Source organism: Ovis aries, chromosome 20 (genome assembly GCF_016772045.2).
Source record: "Ovis aries strain OAR_USU_Benz2616 breed Rambouillet chromosome 20, ARS-UI_Ramb_v3.0, whole genome shotgun sequence".
Classification (NCBI taxonomy): domain Eukaryota; kingdom Metazoa; phylum Chordata; class Mammalia; order Artiodactyla; family Bovidae; genus Ovis; species Ovis aries.
Window position 1 is genome coordinate 14,937,881 of NC_056073.1, and position 10,802 is coordinate 14,948,682.

The 10,802-nt window shown below is 44.2% G+C and overlaps 1 non-coding gene across 1 annotated transcript; it reads right to left on the bottom strand.

Moving 5' to 3' along the window:
* Positions 1-8,024: 8,024 nt before the first annotated feature.
* On the bottom strand, positions 8,025-8,097 carry TRNAG-CCC (transfer RNA glycine (anticodon CCC)). The gene has a single exon. It is a non-coding gene; the product is annotated as a tRNA-Gly (tRNA).
* Positions 8,098-10,802: the final 2,705 nt, after the last annotated feature.

Consider the following 10,802-nt stretch of genomic DNA (forward strand, 5'->3'; position numbering starts at 1 on the left):
CCATCCAGAGGGGTTATCCTCTGCTGGTAAACTTCTTTTCAACTGATAGTATACATTCAAAAGGCTTCCCTGGTGGCTCAGCAGTAAAGGGTCCACTGCAATGCAGGACATGCAGGAGATGTGGGTTCGATCCCAGGGTCAGGATCCCTTGGAGGAGGGCATGGTAACCCACTCCAGTATTCTTGTCTGGAGAATCCCATGGACTGAGGAGCCTGGTGGGCTACAATCCTCGGGGTCACAAAGAGTCAAACATAACTGAAGCGACTAAGCATACATGGACGCATACATTCAAAGGAATGGACCGATGTTGAGTTTCTGAGATAGCATGAAGAGGCAATGGAAGCATAAATACAGCAAGAGCACCCTGTCTTCTCATCCCCCAGCTGTCAAGACCACGAGTTGTCCAAGCATAGGAACCATTGTCAAACCCTCCACGAATAAAGGAGTGGCCAGGAGATGTACATAAGGCTCCTTTGTATGTATTACATTCATGGACCCAGTCATTGATATAGAAGTCTTAGCATCATTTGATCCAAACTCAAATGCTGAAAAACCACATACTGAAAAACCACCTACATCTTGGGATCGGACAACAAGCCTACAAATAATCTAATTTTCACTGCCTGCTCTGCAGTGCCTTTTGTATTTATATTCAGTGGATCTTGTTTTCCTACCCCTGCTGCTGCTGCTAAGTCGCTTCAGTAGTGTCCAACTCTGTGCGACCCCATAGACGGGGGCCCACTGTCTCTGGGATTCTCCAGGCAAGAACACTGGAGTGGGTTGCCATTTCCTTCTCCAGTGCATGAAAGTGAAAAGCGAAAGTGAAGTCACTCAGTCGTGCCCGACTCTTAGCGACCCCATGGACTGCAGCCTACCAGGCTCCTCTGTCCATGCAATTTTCCAGGCAAGAGTACTGGAGTGGGGTGCCATTGCCTTCTCTGTTCCTACCCCCAGGGATGGGTTGAGGCAAGGAATGGGGGTGTCAGGATTAATAAACTTTACAAAAAGAAACTGTGCAATAATTTAGGCATACTGTGGCATTTGGTATTGCAGTGAAATTACTTACAAGGTGAACTAAGGGTCCTCTCCCTTCATGTGCTGATTTTGGTTTAGCATGACATATTCAGCCACTAGTTAAGTTTCCTGCAGTGGCTATTGTTTGTGAGATCCTAATTATTGACAAGCCCTCATAATATACAAGTATTGTTGTCTGCCTGTGCATTAACAGAGAGAAAAAGCAGTTTGCCGATAGGCAAAAGAGGCAAAGATTTCATATGACAGATGATCTTGATCCATCAGCTTGAGAAAACTGCTCACCTCAAGAGATTGCCTGCTTCTGGGGCAGAATCACCCAGGTCAATCTTAACTTTAGATCACCAGCGTGTGTGCAATTCCAAGAGTTTAGGGGAGCCCTTTCAACTGGGAGACATGGACCCAAAGGTCAAGTCCTTAAAGTTTTGCTGCCTCCAGGGGAGTGAGGAGAATCTGGAATGAGGGTCACAGGTAGTTTTTCCTTTTTTTCAGTGTTTATTTATTTTTGGCTGCACTGAGTCTCCGTTACTGCACATGTGCTTACTCTAGCTGCAGAGTGCGATACTTCTAGTTGCGGTACGTGAGCTTCTCATTGCAGTGACTTCGGTTGCAGAGCACCAGCTCTGGGTGTGCCAGCTTAAGTAGTTGTGGCACATGGGCTCCGTAGCAGTAGTGCATGGGCTTAGCTGCCCTCTGGCACGTAGAATCTTCCCAGGGATCAAACTGGCATCTTCTGCTTTACAAGGCAGACTCCCAACCACTGCACCACCAGAGAAGTCCAGGTGAGGCCTTTCTTAGGTGTCACTTCCAAAAGACTCACTCTCCAGGATCTAAGTTGCGGAAGGTTCGACCATCTGCAGAAGGGTCACAGAAAGCTTCCTCTATGTGGTGGAAATATGCTTTGGCATAATTTAAGAAAACTTTACATTATAGAGTCATATCAGATTTTATGAGTGCAGGAGACATATGTACCTCTATCATCAAAGGCATGGGTCTTCCTGTTCCTGTTTCATAAGGTGTTAATTTATGTTTTCCTGTAAGTGTTCATCTAACTGTCATCAAAATCAGTAGCAGAAATTTTGACTTTGGCAATCCAGTTGATTCTGTTAATTTAGGTAACTTTAGTTTAGGTTTGGAGAAGGAATGGCAACCCACTCCAGTGTTCTTGCCTGGGGAATCCCAGGGACGACAGAGCCTGGTGGGCTGCCATCTGTGGGGTCACACAGAGTCAGACACGACTGAAGTGACTTCACAGCAGCAGCAGTTTAGGTTACCATTTGTCCATCTGACTTTAGCAAATGACTGAGGATGGTAAAGACTACGGTAATGCCATTGTGTCAGCAGCAGCTATTTAATTGCTTAATCATTTGTCCAATGAAATGAGTTCCCTGATCACTTAGAGATTTCACTGGGGATGTCCCATGAAGAAAATATATTTTCTTAAAGTTTCCTAGCCATGGCTGTGGCATCAGCCTTTCTGCATGGGAAGGCTTAAATCCATCTTGAGAACACACAAACAATTACAAGAACAAATTGGTTACCCATTGCAGAGGAAATTGAATGAAATCTCTTTGTAAGTGTTCAAATCACCCAGTAGGTGGTGAGAATGCTCCATCTAATACCTTAATAGTCTTTCCAGGGTTATGGGTTTGACAAATAAGATGTTGGTCATAAACCAATTTTGCAACCTTGATGCAGTCATCCCGCCAATACTTCTTCATAATTTGAGTCATTTTATCCATGCCGTGACACACTGCAGAATATAGAGCTTTTTAGTTATCACATTTTAAGGACTCAGGAAGAACCAGATGGTTGCCTGGGCCCTCAGTGTCTTCATTTAATATTAAATTTGCAACCTCATTGGTCTCAATATTATTGTTCCAGCAAGGGTGGCTGATTCTGTCTTTTAGACAAATGATCATAAATAATTTGATTAGAATCAATCTTATGGAGTTCATTCAGGTTGCATATTGGAACAATTTAAGCACTGGCTGATTTAGCATGGAAGTCTCCTAGAGCGTTACCCTGATATTCAGGTTTTGTTTTTCTAGTATGAGCTTCAGTTTTAATCATTGCAATTCAGTTGGGCAACAGAATGGCAGAGGGCTGTTCATTTCCTTGGAGCCCATTTTTGATTCAGGTTATGTTAGAAGTGTGGAGCCTTTTGTCTTTCCACAGCATATCAAAGTCATGGACCACCCCAACGGCAGATCTGCTATCAGTATTCTAAACGTTTCCTGATGTTCCCTTGGACAGCTAACAAGCCCAAGTTGAGGGCATGTATTGAATAGTTGTGCTGGTTGTGCAGACTTAAATTGGAGAAGGAGTGCCCTTTCTAATAGTTCATATTGAGCTGTTACAACGTATCCTGTTGATATTTCCCTTCTGCATTCTTAGCATCGACTATTAAATCTAGGTTTTCTAGTAGTGTCTCCAATAAGTCAATGCTGGGGGTCAATAACCATGACACCACATCTATACAGATACCGTGATCTGTATCATCGTCAGGCAAGGGCAGCAGGGCTGAGCGAGTTACAGTGCTTACGATGATGGTTAGTTGGTGAAAGATGGATCTCCTACGTTAGTCTGTTTGCTGAAAAATGTTGGGTCTGATCAGAATTTAATAGACTCGGCAGTGTGAGGGGCTTGTAAGTATGAGTCATATCCTAATAACCAATTCAGCTGAGGCTTCCACCAATTTAGCTGCTGCAGCTACTGCTTCAGTTTGGAAGTGCTCTGGCTACTGGGTCTAACTGTGAGTTATTCTAAGCAATAGGTCTGTTTCCCTCCACGCTCTTGTGTTAGAATTCCTGGAGCCTGGTTATCATGCTTGTGGACAGACAAGGTGAAAGGCTGAGTGTCTTTAGGGAACCCACTATGCTCTGCTCTGTGCTCACTCAGTCGTGTCTGACTCTTTGCCACCCTATGCACTGTAGCTTGCCAGATTCCTCTGTCCATGGGATTGTCCAGGCAAGAATACTGGAGTGCATTGTCATTTCCTTCTCGGGGGGAATCTTCCCAACCCAGGGATCGAACCCGTGTCTCCTGCAGCTCCTGTATCAGCAGGCAGATTCTTTTACCAACTGAGCCACCTGGGAAGCCCGAGGGAGCCCTAAGGCTCGAGTTTGCTGCAAGGCTCATTTTATTTGGCTGAAGGCTTGCTCAGGATTATCTTCCCATGGTAAGGGCTCTGGAATTGAGTTCCTTGCAAGTTTATTCTGGGGAGTAACAATCAGAGAAAATTTTGGAACTCAGGGTCTACAGCATCCTGCAAGTCCAAGGTAACTCCTTAATTGTTATCTAGCTGTAGGTTGGGGTAATTTTTGGATTGTTTTCCTTCGTTCAGGTGAGACAGAAATGCCTCCTTCAGTCAAATCATGTCCTAGGAGGTGGACCTTCTTTTTTGAAAATCAGAGTGTTTCCGTGGACACCTTATGGCCTTTAAAGTCTAATAGTTATAATAGATAAATCACATCTACTTCTGAGACCTGCCCTGTAGGGGAACATAGAAATAAGTCACCTACATATTGAATGAATATAGAGTGTTTAGGGAACTATAAGTTTCCCAAGTCTTGATATAAAAAATCTGTGGAAATAGGATGGGGCTTCAGTGAACCCTTGTGACATTGGAGTCCAGGTATATTGTTGGATTTTCCAAGTGAAAGCAAATAAATACTGATTCTCTTTGTCAACTGGAATGCTATAGAAAGCAAAGATCCACTGCTGTGAGTCGTTCTGAGTCTGTAGATGCATCCAATCACCAAGTATTGGGATTTGGACCTACAAGGAAATGGCAACTCACTCCAGTGTTCTTGCCTGGAGAATCCCAGGGACGGGGGAGCGTGGTGGGCTGCCGTCTATATGGTCACACAGAGTTGGACACGACTGAAGCGACTTAGCAGCAGCAGCAGCAGCAAACTTAGTATCACAATTTTCTTTTTCCTTTTGCGTTTTTTTTTTTTTTTGGCCGCACCACGGGGTATGTAGAATCTTTGTTCCCCAATCAAGGATCAAACTTCTGCCCCTGCAGTGGAAAAGCAGTCTTAACAGCAATGCTGGGAAGGTCCCAGTATCACAATTTTCTCTTTTTTTTTTTTTTAGATCTGTTATGACTTTTATTTCCCAACAATGGCCAGGCTAATATAACATAATTTGCAAATATATTAGTTACAATTATAATTTCTAATATTCTGGGTATAACTTTTTTACATTTTATTTAACATTGCTCCACATATTAGTTTTTTTTCCTTGTTTTAATTATCAAAGATTATAACCGTACAATATTGGGAAGAATTCTTAATCGCCCTTAGATCATGAACAAATCAACAATCTTATCCATTTGGTTTGATCATGGATAAGACCAGAGTGTTACAGGGACTAGTGCATGGAATTTTAAGTCCTTGTTTAGTTGAGTCTTCTGCACTTGGTAGCCTCTGGTTGGCTGAATTGGTAACTTCTAGTGCAGCTTCTGGTTTTAGTGGGTGCTGAGGCCATTTAGGCTAAGGTTTGAAATGATCTATTTGAATTCTTATGCATTCAGCACTCTTAATTCTGCCTATATCTGTTGAGGAAGAAATCCACAGGAATTCAGGAACCTTGGAAAGATTGAGCCTTCATGCATTAGAGCCTCAATTTCATCAATTCCTGCTTGCAGAGAGCAGAGCAGCTCAGGTTCAGGAAGGTCAGGAAATTCTACAGCCATTTTCCCTCTGAGCTAAATTTTATATGACTCCTCAATTTAGAAAGCAAATCTCATCCTCACAGGTTTACTGGTGCAGGACCACACAGAGGGAAAGTATGGTTTTCCCAAAAATGGCCCTTGTGTCATCCTGACTGGTTTAGCCATGAGTACACCAAATTTCACTAGAAACTCCCACTACAGAAGACCCCCATGCATCCGAGGGGAGTCTTAGAGATCTGCCATTCTATGAAAATGAGGTTTAGCATAGATAAAGTGGCTCCAATATTCATAATATTGTATAGGAGTCCCCATTTTTTTAAAATCTTAGTTTCCCTTTGCTATTTTAGAGATATCATGAGGGGGATCCCTCAGAGTCCAATCAATGTTACTTTTATTTCAGTAATCAAAAATTTTAAGACTTCCCCCCAGGGAAAACCAGTCTGGATTAGTAGGTGGAGGTCTATTAAAGGGTGAATTCAGTGTGGGAAATTCCCTTTCCCAGGGCTCTGGTTGTTTACAGTGAAGGCAGACGTCTCGGGCTACAAGTTTTCTGAATGGAAGACCTCTAGATCCTGGCTTGAAAAGTGTACGCAAAGGTCTCTCAGCCCTTGCAGCTGTTATAACTACAGGATCATTTATGTTTAACAGCTTTTTGAAATGTACCTTGCTCCAGAGTTTTTTCGACATGCTCAGCTAGGATTATTCGTTCAGAAAGAAGGATGGCTTCCCAGTCCAGCTCGTGTCTCTTTATAAGCCTCCCTAGTGTATTTTGGCACCCCACTCCAGTACTCTTGCCTGGAAAATCCCATGGATGGAGGAGCCTGGTGGGCTGCAGTCCATGGGGTCACTGAGAGTCAGACACGACTGAACGACTTCACTTTAACTTTTCACGTTCATGCATTGGAGAAGGACATGGCAACCCACTCCAGTGTTCTTGCCTGGCGAATCCCAGGGACAGAGGAGCCTGGTAGGAGGCCGTCTATGGGGTCGCACAGAGTCGGGCATGACTGAAGCGACTTTGCAGCAGCAGCAGCAGTGTATTTTGGACAGGAGCCCACTCATGAACAAGGACATCAGGGCATTTGCTGTGCCTGCATTTAATAAAGAAAGCTTAGACTATTTCACACAAAAAAAGTTTTCCTGTCTCAGTCTAAGACTGGTTCATTCTTTTTTTGTTTGCAAAATTGAATAATAGACCAGTCAGTCAAGTAGGTGTTGGGTTATCTTTCTAGTGAATTTTGGGTCGTCCTTGGTGGAGTGGTTATTATGTGGGTCTTTAATGTCACTCCTGGGACCTTCCCATTTGGCTTCAGCCCTCCATTTTCAGGCATCACCAGATCTTAATGCCACATGAATACATTGGGAGAGATCCAGGGGTCCCGGACCATAAACTCCAATTAGAATTCTAAGTTCCTCATAAAATTTTTGAGGATTCTCTTTAGGGTTTGAAAAATCTTTGATGATGGACCTAAGTTCAGCCTTTGACCATGAAGAAAAGATGCTTACATCTGATTTTCCACTGTCATTGAAAGACTTCACTTTAAAAAGCATTTGTTTAACCTCTGGCTCATCTTCAGTATGAAAGCCAGTTGAGTGAAGGGGATAATATAGTTCTGAATATTTAGGGGAAGGGAAAGGGAAAGAGCAGTCAGAGTGGAGTTAGTCAATGCACATGTCTCTTTAGATCCGCCATTAAGCTTTTGCAAAGAATCTTTCAAGAGGCATTGTTTTGTTTTGATTCATTTGGTTTCTTAGAAGTTTTTGCGTACCACTAAAAAATGCATCCCATTGTTTTGGGGAAAATCAGAGCCCTGTTCTTTTCTAGCAGTGAAGTGAAGTGAAAGTCACTTAGTCCTGTCCAGCTGTTTTTGACCCCCTGGACTATACAGTCCATGGAATTCTCCAGGCTGGAATACTAGAGTGGGTAGCCTTTCCCTTCTCCAGGGGATCTTCCCAATCCAGGGACTGAGCCCAGGTCTCCCGCATTACAGGCACATTCTTTACGAGCTGAGCCACAAGGGAAGCCCAAGAAAATTGGGGTGGGTAGCCTGTCCCTTCTCCAGTGGATCTTCCTGACCCAGGAATCAAACCAAGGTCACCTGCATTGCAGGAGGATTCTTTACCAACTGAGCTGTCAACATCTCATAAATGGATAAGCTTATCTAGGTTAAAAGTGCCCCACTAAGGCCACTGCAATTCTTGTAATAAAAATATTTATTTATTAGGCTGCAACGGGTCTTAGCTGTGGCATGCAGTATCTTTGATCTTCGTTCTGGCATGCAAGCTCTTAGTTGTGGCATGTGGGATCTAGTTCCCTGACCAGGGATTGAACTTGGGTCCCCTGCATTGGGAGCACAGAGTCCTAGCCACTGGACCACCAGGGACATCCGAAGCCACTGTAATTCAAGGTTATCCTTGGTGAAGGTGGGTAGGGGCAGGAGAAAGCAGAAGAATAAAAAGAAAAGAGGGGTGGAAGATGGAGGAAAGACAGGAGATCCCTGGGTCCCAGGTATTGCCTAAGCTCCGGAATTTGGTGATGGACAGGGAAACTTGGCATGCGGCTGACCATGGGGTTGCAAAGAGTCGAACACAACTGAGCGACTGAACTGAACTGAACTTGAAAGGCAGCAGTTCTATTTGGTCAATGACCTAGAGCTTAAAATTCTCCAGTTCAGTCCAGTTCAGGAGCTGAGTCGTGTTCGACTCTTTGCGACCCCATGAATCGCAGCACGCCAGGCCTCCCTGTCCATCACCAAATCCCAGAGTTCACTCAGACTCACGTCCATCAAGTGAGTGATGCCATCCAGCCATTTCATCCTCTGTCGTCCCCTTCTTCTCCTGCCCCCAGTCCCTCCCAGCATCAGAGTCTTTTCCAATGAGTCAACTCTTCGCATGAGGTGGCAAGCTAATTCTAAACAGTACAGGAACCGAGAACTTCCAGATGTTCACACTGGATTTAGAAAAGGCAGAGGAACCAGAGATCAAATTGCCAACATCCGTTCAATCATTGAAAAAGCAAGAGAATTCCAGAAAAACATCTACTTCTGCTTTATTGACTACACTAAAGCCTTCGATTGTGTGGATCACAACAAACTGGAAAATTCTTCAAGAGATGGGAATACCAGACCACCTTACCTGCCTCCTGTGAACCCTGTACGCAGGTCAAGATGCAACAGTTAGAACCGGACATGGAACAACAGACTGATTCTAAATTGGGAAAGGAGTACGTCAAGGCTGTATATTGTCACCCTGTTTATTTAACTTATATGCAGAGCACATTATGTGAAATGCCAGGGTGGATGAAGCACAAGCTGGAATCAAGATTGCCAGGAGACATATCAATAACCTCAGATATGCAGATGACACCACCCTTATGGCAGAAAGCAAAGAAGAACTAAAAAGCCTCTTGAGGAAAGTGAAAAGGAGAGTATAAAAGCTGGCTTAAAACTCAGTATTCAAAAAACAAAGATCATGGCATCTGGTCCCATCACTTCATGGCAAATAGATGGGGAAACAATGAAAACAGTGACAGAGTTTATATTCTTGGGCTCCAAAATCACTGCAGATGGTGACTACAGCCATGAAATAAAAAGATGCTTGTTCCTTGAAAGAAAAGCTATGACCAACCTAGACAGCATATTAAAAAGCAGAGATATTACTTTGCCAACAAAGGTCCATCTAGTAAAAGCTGTGGTTTTTCCAAGAGTCATGTATGGATGTGAGAGCTGGACTATGAAGAAGGCTGAGTGCCGAAGAATTGATGCTTTTGAACTGCAGTGTTGGAGAAGACTCTTGAGAGTCCCATGAACTGCAAGGAGATCAAACCAATCAATCCTAAAGAAATCAATCCTGACTCTTCATTGGAAGGACTGTTGCTGAAGTTGAAGCTCCAACACTATGGCCACCTGGTGCGAAGAGCCAGCTCATTAGAAAAGACCCTGATGCTGGGAAAGATTGAAAGCAGGAAGAGAAAGGGACGACAAGGGATGTCTCATCTTGGTTGAATGGCATCACTGACTCAATGGACATGAGTTTGAGCAAGCTCCAGGAGATGGTGAAGGACAGGGAAGCCTGGCACGCTGCAGTCCATGGGGTCGCAAAGAGTCAGACATGACTGAGCTCAGTTCAGTTCAGTTCAGTCGCTCAGTCATGTCCGACTCTTTAAGACCCCATGAACCGCAGCACACCAGGCCTCCCTGTCCATCACCAACTCCCGGAGTCCGTGTAAACCCATGTCCATCGAGTCGATGATGCCATCCAACCATCTCATCTTCTGTCATCCCCTTCTCCTCCTGCCTTCAATCTTTCCCAGCATCAGGGTCTTTTCCAATGAGTCAGTTCTTTGCATCAGGTGGCTAAAGTATTGGAGCTTCAGCCTCAACATCAGCTGAACAACAATAACTAGAGGCCAGACGTCAGAGATTGACCCAGGCTATACAAACCCTCAATAGACTGATTAATACGTCAGAATATCATCAGCTCATTAGTTCCAGAGAAAAGCACGACTTCTGAGAAAACCAGAATCTCACGTCCATGGGTGGGAGGCCAAGGTACAAGAGAAACGAATTATTTTCATCAGCAGCCTGCCTAGTAAGCAAGGACTTCATGCCAGAGAGGAGCAGGATGATCTTAATGGCTCGTGTCGGTGAGTTATGATTGCCTGATGCTCCCGGTGTCTCTTGGGCCCGCCTGCCAAGCAGAGCGGATGTTTCTGTCAGCCAGAAGGGCCCCCTTGTTCTGAACAGTGCTGGAAAAACACTGACAAATCGCTGTTCCTTGGGATCCCCTTCCTCGAAACGATGCACAGACTACCCCCCTTTAGCTAACACGTTTGTTTCCCAGACCAGACATGTTGTGATCGATAGTATTTCACAATTGATTAGGTTTCCCCATCAGAGATGCTAAACTCCATTATGCATGGACTCATCGTACTAGTTTTTCTCTGAGAACAATCAAGTTCTGAAAAAAGGAAAAACAGAAACACTACTCTGACCTTTAGATTGATTATATCTTATTCTCAGGCACGTCGCTGCTTTGGGCCCCCAAGTCGGCCGTGACGCCCCATCCCAGGAAAAGATCCCGTTTGTGT